We start from the raw sequence: 14,901 nt of genomic DNA on the forward strand, positions 1-14,901 counted from the left end.
TTTAGAGCTTTAAGGACATTTAATGTCTTCCTGGCTATGTACCAGCAAACAGGGAATCACTGAAATGAGGAGCGATTGTGGCCACTCTAACCCCAGCATCAGAGAGAATGGTATAGGTCCCGCACGTGCACAACCCTGCTACATCTACAGTGTAAGATGGCCTGTCTTACACTTTTGCTTCCAGGGACAATGATAACACATGAATACAGATATCAACTGTCATGCATTATAGTAGCTCCACAGACCATCATTGGCTGGATACTTGGCGATTGTGAATTGGTTCTAAGAAAAACCTCAAAGTCTGTCTAGGACCTTTCCTTTGCCCTGGCTCCCACTTTACTGGCTTCCTTGCTGTCCCCTGCACCCTCTCATCACAAAGTCTCTCCCAGCTGTTTCTTTTCCCATCTCAAGTCTTCACTCAAGCCACTCAGAGACTGAAGTCACTGACCACCTGCACAGTTCCAACCTGGTCCATCTTGCTCCCATCCTCTCCCGCTACTCTTCCCCAGTGTGATGCTCCTTCAGTTCTAAAGCCCCGCTAACAGCAGTCATCAAAGTAACTTGTCTGCTTATGTTTTGTTTCTCACTCTTCCCTCTGTTCTATGTTGGTGACGCGATCTAGAATACAACAGAGCTCCTGGGAAGCGTTCAAAAGCTATGCATTAGAGGAATATATTAAGACAAGCCAAATGTGTCAATTATTCCTCCAAAACACAGTCCCATCTGGAATCTAAAAGGTGGCTTTGGTGCTGGGTGGTGGCAGTGCATGCCTTTAATCCCAGCACTCACTTGGGAGGCAGAAGCAGTCGGATCTCTGAGTTCGAGACCAGCCTGGTCTACACAGTCAGTTCCAGGGCAGCCAGGGCTCCACAGAGAAATCTTGTTTCAAAAAGAGTGGCTTCGATGAGGGGTACATCCACCCACTGAGACAGTGGGACTGATCTAATGGGAGCTCACCAAGGCCAGCTGTACTGGGAGTGATGGAGCATGTAATGAAAATGGACACTCTGAACGTGGCTGGCAATGAGGGCTGACTGAGAAGCCAAGGACAATGGCACTGGGTTTTGATTCTACTGCATGGACTGGCTTTGTGGGAGCCTAGTCTGTGTGGATGCTCACCTTCCTAGACCTGTATGGAGGGGGGAGGATCTTGGACTTCCCACAGGGCAGGGAACCCTGACTGCTCTTAAGACTAGATAGGGAGGGGGAGGGGGAGATGGGGAGGGAAAAGGAGGCGGGGAAGAGGTGGAAATTTTTAATAAATAAATAAATAAATAAATAATATAAAAAAAGAGTGACTTTGGCTTTGCTATGAACTCTAAGAGAGGTAGCAGAATTTCACTCTGGGACTGACCCTAGGCAAGCTAAACTCAACAACCACTAGTGTGTCTGATTATGTATGCTCCAGGCTGGGGGCTAGGGCAGTGCTTGCTTTGCTTGTCCTCACGCTCCTGCAGCATAGAGCATGCGAATGTGACGTGGACAGATGGGTAAATGAGTTTCCCAGTTTTTTGAACTTTAAGCTTTCAAGGAAAAGTTACTCTCAAAGATAACTAAAATTTCTGCCTACTCTTGGTTATTTAGAGACTGGCATAAAAATAAAACTCAGAATGTTAATTTAAAAAAATAAGCCTAAGAGAATGGTACATGGCACTATGCTCTCTTCCACACCCTCCTAGACATTTCCTTGTTCAGGATGATTAAATTATAACAGACTGACCAGTTACAACAATACCACACCCCTAAAATCAACGTACATTTTTTACTTAGAGGAAATGCTCTTACTTTATTAGATGACTAACCTTTACAAGTCCTAAACTTCATATTTTAATGAGGCATTCCTTTCAGTAGGGTCAGTGTATTTTTAAATGTCCCTATTAACAGTGCTGTGAATAACAAACTTTGTGTATCTATCTAATGCTGCCTTAGAAGACACCAATTCTAGTTTCAAGCCTGACACTGGGACATAGATTTTATAGTGACTTGGCAGCTCATTTAGGTGTTGGTTCATTTTGAAAGGCAAATAGAAATTATGGACATATGGCTTCATGAAGTTGGCAAATATACTTGGGTCTATTTGCCTCAAATATAAGAGAATACACAAAGACAAGAAAACTACTTTGTGATCACTAGTTAGTCGATAATGACAAGTCTGTGTGATCTGGGTGCTCAACCTATTCCTGCACTTATTCCACTTGCAACATACATCAACCATGTAACTCAGCTTTCATAAGGCGCTTTGTAAGACATGACTACTGTCTGTTTGGACACTAGCCTCCAGTGTTAATGTCAACTCTCACAAAATTAGACTGTTTACCAAACTAAAATCATTATGGGCTATTTATTGTCAATGCTCCTGGTTAACTTACAGAACTTGATGGTAAGACCCTGTTGTAGAAGATGCCCAATACCTGAGTCAGAACATGGAGAAATCACACTAGTACTCACCCAGAAGTTTCGTCCCTACTGGCTAGCTTTCATAGTGCTGGAGGGTAGCATGCACACTACCAGAAAAGTAGTCATCAGTCTTGCCCAGCTATGAACTCTGCAAGCTACAGTGACAACTGGCTTGGTAATTAGCCCCACTGGGGCAACAGTGGTATGATGCTATGGGAGAACCCAACCACTTTAGGATTATATTTAAGTCCTACTGCACACGATGAAACCCAAATCTGGCACCATTATTGGGGCTAAGAACCTGTGGTCAGACAGTTCATAGACCACAGGAGAGAACATACTCTGCTATATGGCATAATATTAAGCTGACTTTTGATGGATTATCATTATACCTGCAAACGAGTGCATTTTTGTACCCTCATCAGAGAAGCATCTTTTTTTCCAGTAGATGATGATTATTATAGAAACCCTGCAACTGGTCAAAGTGCGGAGACTAAAACTGAACAATGATCAGCCCTAAATGAGACATCTCACACCGCATCCCCATTTCCCAAGGTTCATAGATCATTGTGAAAGATGGGGCAGAAAGATTCTAAGAGCCAGGGGTCATGGATGACCACCAGGAAACAGTGTTTTCTAGGTGCAGTAGGGCATTTTCACACATGAATTCACAGCAGTCAAGACAGTATGCACAAACCCTTCAGAGACTCTAGTCAGACAAATCCCAGCATAGAGGGAGGGGTGGACACCAAATCCAACCACTAACGGAAGAGCTATTGGCAACTGATAACTGCTGGGAGAGGAAGAGTCAGTTTTCCTTGAGGATGTGGCCCCTGGAAGGTTGACCACGCTTCAGTGGAAGGTCACGCACCTAAGCAGCACAAACTGTATTTAATGGGCTTAAAAAACAGAAAACCAAGAGTAAAGGGGGTTGAATTTGGGAGGAGCTCAGAGAGAGAGGTGAATATAATCAAGACACATTATATGAAATTCTCAAAGAATTAAAAATGAAGAAATAAAAACATCATTTTCCATGAGAAAAAAATAATTTCTCAGTAAGGACAGTTAATAAATTGTCACATCTTGGCTCAACTGTTCAGACACTTCAGTGGTTACTTAGCAGACACCCTAACACTCACTAATTTCACTGACTGATTTTATTATGCATTAACTGCATAATATTTAACAATCTCTTCAATAATCACTGTACTGTTTACAAAGCTGTACTGTTTGCACTGTTGGGAAAGCTGGCTGGCAGATAGTAAACAATTCTCTTTAGCACCTATCCTGTGCTAGCCAGATCAGGATGACTTTTTATTAAGTACTAGGCATCAAATCCCTTCAGTCCCCTCTAGAGAGTGATCGTCTCAAGACCACTGACATCAGAGTTTATCTACTCATCCTTGTCTTCCATCAATCCATGGGTGCATTCTATCTCCTCACTGGGATCTGTTCATCATTCTGTTGCCCCATTTCTCTTACATGACCAACAACTGGATAGCTGTCCTATTGCTATGACTACAAAGTGGTTTGCTAGACAGAAAAAATAGGGTCTTTACTGTGAACTGTTACCTGGATCAATATACAAATTATTTATATGCAAGGCAGAGCATGGTGCTACAGGAAAGACATACAATGTTTACACTACTTATCATTGACAGGAATCTTATCAAGATGGGGCCAGAAACCACTTGGTAAACATCACAGCATCTATGCCGGGACTGATTCCTAAATAGTGAGGACTGTCCTCTTCAGAGAATGGGAAGGGGTCGGTCAAGACAAAGGTAGAATGTTGGTCAAGTCGTGAGAGGAATGAGGCATGCTCCAGAAGCAGGATGAAGTCTGGCTGGCCCACGTTGGGCGCCAATTAAAGAGCGTGGTCAATCAGTAGTTAAAAATTAACCAGACTAGCTTAATATAAAATATTTATCTTTAACAAACAGAAGAAAGGAAAACTTACAAAACCAGGGTTCCAGTGATCCAAGAATGCAGGGTCAAAGAGGAGGCAGCAAGTGCATTTCGATCTTTTATTTGTTTTGTATGGCCCCAGGGGGACACACCCTAAGCAGAATATGATTGGCTGAGGTTCCCCATCATGGGAGAAGGCTGTTCAGAGCAGGATGACGAAGAAGCAGCGATGCAACCAAAGCGAGAAGCAGGAAAGTCAGAGAACACAGGGCTGCTTTTCAGTTGGTGCAAAGGAAGGGTAAGATCTGAGTGATGTGAGCAGTCATAAGGGGAGATCTCAAAGGAAGAATCTAAAGGCTGGGAAGTGGCCTTGAAGGGCACTGTATTTGACCAGGTAATATACATGGCAGGGCTAAATGAATATGGATAGTAGCAATGGGGACAGAAAGACAAGATTAGGTAGAAGGGATGTTAGAGGGCAGGAGAGAGGAGGTATTAGTTGCAGAGGAAGGGATGAAGTCAAAAGCTGACTGCCACTGAAATTCTGGGTGAGCAGGAAAATAGGGGAGACTGTGTGAGGTGGAGCCAGGAGCCAGTGTGAAAGACTGGCACTTCATGCAGCCCTTTACAGTTGAGGATCTTCTGAGATGGCAAGAGCAAACACACTTTAATGGTACCTAGCATTTCAAGTCAAGAAAGACAAAATGTAAGAATTCCCATGCTGCAATATAATCCTAGACTCTACCTCTCAACTACCACTAGGAAGATCACACTTCAAAGTTCAAATGGGTGAAAGCCAAGAGTCACACAGCAAATTCGGTGACCCACTTGGCCCATATATGTCTCAAGAGCTCCTCTTTCACAGCGTGACTTGTGGTCAGTCTTCTATCTTACTCCATTTTCTTTTTACTCAAGAAATTTTCCAAATTACTGAAAATTCATTAAAACAATTAAAACCACTAGTCATGGCCAAAAGCAAGAACCCGATTACAACCTGGAATGGAGTCTTGGTGGTTTCATCTTGAACTTTCATGTATTATTTTATTCTTTCCTACTACCAATAAATTAATCCATCCTAAGTTTCTCCCAGAATAATTCTGTCAGGCTACAAGTCCCTCCACCATTTTTCCTGAGTGAGTCTAAACACCAGATTAAAGCATCTCGTCATGTACTATGATATGATGGGATTCAATGGTGAACAGTCCAGAGTATTTTTTGCCCTGTGTACTCTTGCCAGAAATAAGTCCAGCAGCTTCAGCCATCTCGGGTTCCTGGCAATCTTTAAGGCTGAAGGAACCCTTTGCCAAATGGCATGTCCAATTTTGCAATGCCACTTTTTAAATGTCACAATTCCCAGCATACCCATGAGAGAGCAAACTGAAGGAACACTCCGGGATCACACAAGTGCTGCTTCATAACATAAGAGCCAAATGAAAACCCGGAACTCTGCTTGCCTAGAGGGCCTCGGAGTCGCAGAGAAAAGACAAGAGTGTCCACGGGAAGGGGAAGACCCATGACAAATGCCATACACAAAAAGAAGACTATAAAAACCAAGGCAACTTGAAAATGGCAAGCAAGTCTATTGAAGATAATTTATCTTGCAATTCACCATGGCCTAGGGTTTCTTTATAATACTCACTCACGGATTACGGATGGAAGCGTATGCCATGCTCTGTTTTATCTAACTTTTAGAAATGTCATATCATTATTAGTAATAGTTTATAAAGTTTCTTGTCCCCAGTCTGTCCTTTTCCATGTTTTTAAAGACCTTCACCAAGATACAGAAACTATCAGAACCACATCCGATGGATATTTTTTGTGAGACTCTCGCCAGAAGTCACCATTAGAATAACACTGAACAAATGACTATCAAAGGAAGACCCAATGATAATGATATCAGACTTCACAACAAAAATTAGCTAAGAATTTAGAGAGAAATAAAGAGAAAAGTGGAACAAAGAAATAAGAACCCATAAAAGTTTTAGAAGAAAATATATAATATAAATATAGATCAAGGGAAATAAATGTCTTTATGAATCTGAGACGCTACTGGTAGGGATAAATCTTTGTCATATTTTAGGTGTTAAAATTCTCTCCTAGTCTATTTCTACCAGCGACTTGTGATATATCTGTTTTATTTCCATGTTGCCATGTGCCATGATCAAAACACCCTTTCAATCATCCCAAGTCCTGGCAATCACTGAGTCCACCTGCTACGGGCCTTCCACGCTCCTGAGAGATGTGAGAGGACCAAGTGTCCTGTGGCCTTAGTCTACTGTTCACCCCGCTGATGAATATCCTAAACGGCAAGAAGAATGAGCCAAATAAAGTACCCATGCTTTAGTCTTTCCCTGGTAGTGGGGCTGGCATCAGGGCCTTGAACATGCTGGGGATGCACTCTGCCACTGAGCTACAACCCTATCCTTCATACCTTCATCCTTAGTGCTGACAACTATGATTGACTACTTTGCTTACAAAGAGCCTACAGTTCGTGAGTGTAAAGTATTTAGCCTAGTGACATAATGGATCTTCCTTTTATTAAAAGACTACGGTGAGTATTTTACAATATTCTGCACTCCTCTGTTCAAACTGTAAGTAGAGCACAGCTGTTGAACTGGATTTCAATGTTGAAGAAACTCATGTGTGGTTAAGAAGGTTTGCTCAGGGCTGGAGAGATGGCTCAGAGGTTAAGAGCATTGCCTGCTCTTCCAAAGGTCCTGAGTTCAATTCCCGGCAACCACATGGTGGCTCACAACCATCTGAAATGAGGTCTGGTGCCCTCTTCTGGCGTGCAGGCATACACACAGACAGAATGTTGTATACATACATGCATACATATACATATATATATATATATACACACACACACACATATATATGAAGGTTTGCTCAAAAGAGAATCTGAAGTTAATTCGGTGGAGTCTAAGGATGATGGGAAGAAAGACCAAGAAGTGACGGATGTCACTCGGGAAGACCCTCTTTTATTATGCTGGAGTTAAGTATTTTGATAATGGAGCCACTCTGGGTTTGCGGCAAACTGAAAAATTGCAGAGGGCTAAAGCTCACTTGGCTTTTTCTGTCTTGTTTGCCCTACAAGTGTCTCAATCTAGACTCCACCCAAGAGAGTGGCAGCCCACAGTGACTCATGTTGAGAGCAAACAAGAATAACTTTCTATAGGAAGAGCTTCAATGCCAGGCACTATTTTGTGACAACTAATCTACTGATCTACTGATCTTGGTGTGTGGTCTACCAACAGATTACTGCCCCAGTGGGTAGCTTGTCTGTCCCGACAGTCATATGATGAAAACAGAGATTTTGGAAGGACTGTTCCTCATACCCAGTCAAGATGATTCCAACAAGAGGTCTTACTCATTACAACACAAAGCCTATGAATTAAGTTTGTAGCAAGTGATGATCATGGTCCCTTATTTTTCCTAATTATCAATAGGGACTAATTAGGGTCACTAATCCTGAGCTAGGAAGGAAACATGGTGGATTCTCTCATGCAACAGCAAGAGTCTAGCTGACAAAATCATAAACTCTGGTTAATTCTGCAGTGGTAGTCGACACTGAGCTACGAGATAGAAAGACTAGGCTGAAGGAGGAACAGGGGTCTACCAGAACCGCAGACACTTAAGGACAAGAGTAGTTTCAAATCTCCCTGTGTTCTCTATGGCAGTTAGCAAGTACATTGAAGAGAAGGATGAGAACACAAGAGTCAGCAAATGGGCCTCACAGAAAGGAGGGCAGTAGAGCTGGAGACAGAACTCAGTAGAACACAGGCCTACACATAGGCAAGGCCCTGGGTACAGTTCATTAGGACATCCCAAAAAGGATCTTAGCTAGGTCTATCGTAGCAGAAGCTAGTAAAGGACATACGCTTGGGAAGACTGCCACATTAACCTTAATTTCAGCCCATTTTGTTTCCTAAACTTTTGTTTTACATATGTGAATACCTTTTCTGTATGGATGTTATGTCTATCATGTGCTAGTCTGGTACCTGTGAATGTCAGAATATGCCATCAGAACACAGTTTTGATGTTACAGACAGTTGAGAACCACCATGCGGATGCTTGGAATGAGCCCCAGGTCTTCTGCAAAAACAGAGAACACTCTCAACTCAAGGATTACCTCTCCAGACCCAGTTCATCTTTATTTTCAAGCAGTTTAACAATGAAGAAGAACAAATATGTGAAATGTGTACCTAATGCTCAAAAATCTGGGTTGCTTAACCTAGGAAAAATGAGACAATAATTAACAGTAATTAGTCTATCGCATTCATGAACTTCAAATAGTTGTGTGGACTGCACATAACTTCTCAAATCTCTCCATTCAGGGCTTAATTTTACATGAGATTGGTTCAACAGTTAACATTATCTTGAAGATAAATAATTGTGGTTGTCTCCAAATTTAGTATATGTATACTGATTTTATGAAGTTCAGGTGAGCATAGCACAGTGGCTCACAGAAAGGACTGTGGAGCCACAATGTCTGGAGAAGAGTTCTACCTTTATCACTTTCTGGTTGTATGACATGGGGAAATTTTTATCTAATTTCTCTGTAATTCAACTTGCTTATCTGCAAAATGGAAATAATAATAGTGTCTATAGGATAGGTCTTATGAAGACCTATGTGATATTATTATTATGAAAAATAGAGCACGTCTGTAACTCCGGAGAGTGACTGACACACGGCAATCACTATATATTATTTAGTTAATGACACTGCAAAAAGGTAGCTGTCCCCAAACATCAGTTTCCTGCAGTAGAATTTATTAAGTTCACCAGTTCACAGGAGGTATGTGGAAAGGAGATAAGAGCTCGGGATCTTGGCCAAGAGCCCAGTTTGAAAGACCATGGGCCTGCGAATAACTGGAGAACTTGGAGCAAAGTTGAAAGTCCTCAGGACTGAGAGGAATGGAGGTTGGAACATAACAGCCCAAAGGAGAGGGCTGCGAGCCCAAACATGAGCAAGAATGGTTTTTGAACAAATGAGAGAACACGTGAGAACAGAGCTCCTTGAATTCTCAAGGGAATGGCTAGGTAGATCAAGGGCACCTGCCTGGTCTAGGAGTGAGTAAGAGTTTTTCCTGTATCCTTCCTACAAAAAAAAGAAACCAGTTAACAAAGTGGGTGAGTGAGCCTTTCCCGCCTAGAGTTACCAGACTTCCCAAACACAGCTTCTGAGTATGAACGAATAAGGCAGACTTTGGGTCACACGCATCTCAGAACTTATGTTCATTTCTCAGGACCAACAACAAAAAGAGACTACTCCACAGCCAGGAGCCATCTCCAGTCTGCAAAACTACAATTGCATTCTGTAAGTTAATTTTCAATGAATGCCAGGGATGTAGATATGAAAGACCTATTTTATTAAACCAGGTATAGGACAGGCTCAGAAGATTAGGCGAAAGAGTTGCCTTGGATCACAACTTGGGCAAGGCCTAAGGTCTCAAGTGTTGGAAGTATTTGCCCTATACATGATCAAATATCCACTGAAGTCAATCCCGCGTATCTATGCCAAGACGAATTTTTGGTTCAAATGCAAGAATTTTCTAACCAACCTGTGGACAGGACAGATGAAATGGTAGCAATTGGCCTTCTAGACAGCAATCCACCATGAGCCAGTACTTAGAAAAGAAGGTGACTATGGGGGAAAAGGCTATATTCTCAGGCCTACAGAGATCACCCAAGACTCCTAAAGCTACCCCTTCCCTTCTTTAAACCTGATGACTCAGCTCATCCCAAGAGAACACAAGGAAAGGGACAGGAACAATGCACAGCCCCTGAGAAGTAGTACGATGGGGCAGGGGACAGCTGTGGGGTCAGCTTGGAGGAGAGGGCAGACTGCTCTCAGTGTCTTCCCGAGGCTCCTCTCCAAACTCCCATCACCGCTCTAGAGGCAGAGCTTGGGGAAGACCCACAGTCATAATGTCTCAACCCTTAATTCCCATTAAGAATGCCTTACCTATTTTACCTATACTTCTGCCAATCAGGGATTCATTTGTGTTAATAATATTCCTCTACAAAATAAAAAGATCATCGGTGAATGGTAGTAAAGGTAGTTAAAAGACAGCAAGTCCTCTGGAGTTATCAGTAATAGTATATAAAAATATTTCAGAATGAAAATATTTCTTGGGTGGAAACTCAAGAAGCTGTGCATGATTTTACAGGTCACTGTAATTGCTAAAGCTTCCAAGTTCCAGACTTCATCAAGTTGGTTTTTATCTACTCAAATACACTATACAAAGAACACAGCCTAAGAACCCACCCTGTTAGTGTACTCAATTCAACAGGTCTACGGCGTATCTACACAGCTATACAATCATCCACACTATCTGACTTCGGAGCACGTTCACCACTCCCAGAGTGATCTGGTCTTCTAAGCAGTCCTTCTTTCTCCCCACCACCAGCACCCTCCCCAACCTAGGCTAGCCCCTCACAATGACAAGCCTACTTCCTGCCTCTATGGAGTTGCTTATTTCAGACCATGCCTAGGCTGTATCTCTCCATAGGGAATGGGCTCCTCCAGTGTTTTCTTATGACAAATAGTGCTGTAAGAAAGATGGGGTGTACCAACTAAAGATGTAGTGAGCCAAGAAGAACTGGCTGCACTAAATGGATGGGAAGAGATGAGCCAGGCAGTGGTGCACGCTTCTAAACACAGCACTCAGGAGGCAGAGGCAGGTAGATCTCGTGAGTTTGAGGCCAGCAGGGTCTACAAAGTTCCAGGACAGCTAGGACTACATAGAAAAACCCTGTTTCAAAAAACCAAAAGAAAAAAAAGTAATAGAAAAAAAAAAAAACAAGACAAGCAAATGGAAATTTCAAATGGATCAAGTAGCTCCCAAAGTCTAGTGACATGGCAGATTATTTTGTACATACAGAGAAGATACCATCTAGAAATCTTATGCCAACTATGCTAAGATAACCTTTAGCTAGTAAGCCATCCAGAGAGTAAGTAGCTTTTGATCCCAAGTCTGCATTCTTTACAGTGAATCGAAGGGCCTTGCCTTTGATTCTAAATGAATTTAAAATATCCAACTTAGTAAAACACTTTACTAAGCATGTACACATCACATATCCATGCAGAGCCACACCAGGAGAGATTAGTGACAACTAAGATCTACTTCTCAATTATGAGGGTGCCTTGGTGTTCCTTAAGTCTTTAGGCTGAAAACATCTAAAGTACTTGGCTTCCAAATGTTCGTGTTGTTTTCTTTATCTATTAAAAAAAGGAAAGGAGGCCTCCCAACTGGGGATTAAAATGTGAGCAACCTGAGCTGGGCACAAGCCCTTCTGGGATGAGACTGGAGACATGTCACTGATGCATACTACCAAGAAAGTGCACAACTCTGAGTCACAGGTCTGACCTTAACCTGCATGCTGGGAAAACAGAGTAGCAGCCCTGTTCATTATGTAAGTCTGTCATGGGATCATCAACTATATCTACCTCAAAAACTTTTCAATTCAGCCTGCAATTGTTTCTGCTTCAAAGCCCAAGAGTACCTCGACTCCTAGAGCCTCAACATTCAATCCTTTCTGAAACAGGCACTTGCTTTTTAAAAGGTCACAGAAGAACTAAAAAAAAGATGGAAGGTCTGTGACTATCTGTGGCTGCTTAACCCATTTCTACAAGTGCGCAAGGGAAGGAAATGTCATCAGCCCCTTCACTCCAATTTCACAGCAAATACTACAAAAAATTAACTGTGGGTTCAAAAGAAGGATTGATGTTTATAAATCAGTGGAACCAAAATTGGGATGTTTTTGATCAAACACCTCTTCCTCAAGGCTCAGAGATCTATAAGAGGTAGAAAGGTTTTAAGAGTCAGAGATAGTGGGAGACTCTGAGGGAATTCTTTTAAAAGCACACACACTATTTTTTGCTAGACGCTGATGTGGAGCGTTGTAGCAAACCAGGACTATGAAAATACAGGAAAACCTAATTACTCTTATTTCCCTCCAAAGTAGCTCCCCATTTAATGCCAGAAATACATACTTAAGCTTATATAAATACATACTTACACTTATATAAATTACCATTTTGGATCAGGAACTGTACAGGGAAGACATGAATTCAGGAATGTAAAATAAGGTATTTAATTTCCAATCTCTTTGAACAAGTTCACAAGTCATATAAGCAAGGGCTGACGGTACACACCTATCATCGATGGTACACACCAATCGAGCACTTGGGAGCCAGAGGCAGGACTGTTACCACAATTTCAAGGACAGCTTAGTATATAGAGCAAGTAATAGGCAAGCTCAGACAACCTCCCAAGACTGTCTCAAAAACCAAACAAAAAAAGATCAGTTTAAATTTTAGTACAATTAGATTGAGATAACAAGATTAAACTTAAATTCATTTTAAGTTTTTATTTAATAAAATTAAGAGTAATGAACAATTTTTTTCTGGCTTTAGTGTGTTGTACCTAGAGGAGAGACTCCAGTCCTGAAATCAATTTCTCCGCAAATGTGATGGTCAAACTACCAAGTTATTTACCAGAAAACTAATTTTCTTTCATAGATGAAATGGTGATATTGATATCTGTCCTGCTTTCCCTGTATAATTATTTTAGCGAATGGTATGTGCTCAATATTGTGTATCTACTATCAATACATAAGTTAATTAGGCTTTGTTCTAAGTAGATATTCTCATTTTGCACATGACTCACGTGTATCACATGGCACAAACCCTTGAGGTAGATCATTATGAAAAGACCAAGATCTGAAGGCGTTTATGCTATCTCAGAATGCTGAACACGAGCTTCTCTTTGACCTCACTAGGGAAATGTTGGAGTATGATCCAACCAAGAGGATTACTCTCAGGGAAGCCTTAAAGCACCCTTTCTTTTACCCCCTTAGAAAACACACATAGTATCAGAGTGCTCTGAAAGAGACCTTACAGACTGCATCAGTCCAGTTTGAAATACTAAGTTATTGGGGGCTGGAGAGATGGCTCAGAGGTTAAGAGCATTGCCTGCTCTTCCAAAGGTCCTGAGTTCAGTTTCCAGCAACCACATGGTGGCTCACAACCATCTGTAATGGGGTCTGGTGCCCTCTTCTGGTCTGCAGGCATACACACAGACAGAACATAATAAATAAATAAATATTTTTTTTAAAAAAATACTAAGTTATTTTGTATAGCTTTGCACATTTTTTGGTTTTTTCATTGTTCATATGATTTATTAAATACATGGCCAAGCCAAATAACAAGCATCTTTCAGTAATTATAGAATGACTAATTTGGAACAAACTTTGTGCTTATGAATTTTTTTTTTTAAAAAAAAAGACCAAGAATCTCTGTGATAAGAATTCTCTCCCTCATGCTGGTCCGAACTTTCAAATCCATTGGATTTAGAAAATAGTAATCTAGGTTTTTTCAGTTTCACACAGAGTTGAACTACTTCACTCCTCTTGTACTTAGATAACATCTGAGTCTTTGCAAAAACCCAAGTAGCTGGGAACAAATGTACAGAGGCAAGCTCATGCAATTTTGGTTCTTGCTTTGATGTACAAATCAAAGCACTCTCCTCTACATACTTGCATAGGGTATTTTTAGCTGCTTTAAGTAATTGACATGCTCCAACCTTCATTCTTTACAAAGAATATAACTTGGAGAGACTTCAACAAGTGAAGAAGTGTAACTAAAGTTAGTTGTAAGACTTTTATTTGGGGGAAGAGGCAATAAAAAAAGGAACACTTTTGTTCTCTGTTGTTTAAAAGGACTAGAGCTTTAGCAACGACTTGAAGAAGTGATTAATCCCTCTGTAACACAGCCAGGACGGGGTTTATTTTCTACTGTTATGATGGTAACTTAGAACACACAGAACAACAATATCAAATATCAATTCCCTCCAGAGATGTAACTTTCTAAATGTAGTAATTAGTAATTTGTCAAGATTGTCATTAGGCACACAAACAGACACTCACTACCCAGCAATCTGAACTTCTGCGCCACCTTCTATGTTAAATCCTCAGATGCTAGCAAATGTAAACCAGATCCTCTTTTAATGGAACAGCATTACAGGTGTTACAGATGGCTGAACCAAGACATTAGATTAAGTACCTTGCCTTTGGAGAAGTGGGTGAGGTCAAACTAAGAATAGAAGCCCAAGTATTGTCACCTGTTGTAAACATAAATCCAGAACCCTTTCCATCTTCCTACAAGCCCAAATCACATAGTGTAATCAAGTTTTAAATACTTTAAACATGTCTTATAGTTCATATCATTAATCTTCTCCACTCATTTATAGAAATATCACTGAACTAAGGGCGGTACTGTACATATGAACTACAGAATATAAAATATTTCTATGCAAACTTTTATTGGTAAAAATAAATCTGATTTGAAAGCTTAACGTACATACCTAAATTCTAATGAAATCTTTCATACATTTGACCTATTACAGAAACTAGATATAGCTTAAAACTCAACTCTTACACTATATATAGTAAATCAGTTTTATTATGGGTGATTATGAAGCCATCACAGAACAAGTCAGTCACATTCTGAGATCAAAGGGCAAGTCAGTGGTAGATGAATCAAACATGCTGCAACCTAATAGTCTCTCTCAAGACTGAAGTACACATAAT

At 41.0% G+C, this 14,901-nt stretch overlaps 1 protein-coding gene across 3 annotated transcripts in view; it reads right to left on the reverse strand.

Annotated features, from left to right (window-relative positions):
- Positions 1 to 14,901, reverse strand: part of Fhl1 (four and a half LIM domains 1) — a 59,987-nt gene that overhangs the window by 14,329 nt on the left and 30,757 nt on the right. The window lies entirely within an intron of this gene.

This window comes from Myodes glareolus, chromosome X (genome assembly GCF_982192425.1).
Source record: "Myodes glareolus chromosome X, mMyoGla1.1, whole genome shotgun sequence".
NCBI classification, from domain to species: Eukaryota; Metazoa; Chordata; class Mammalia; order Rodentia; family Cricetidae; genus Myodes; species Myodes glareolus.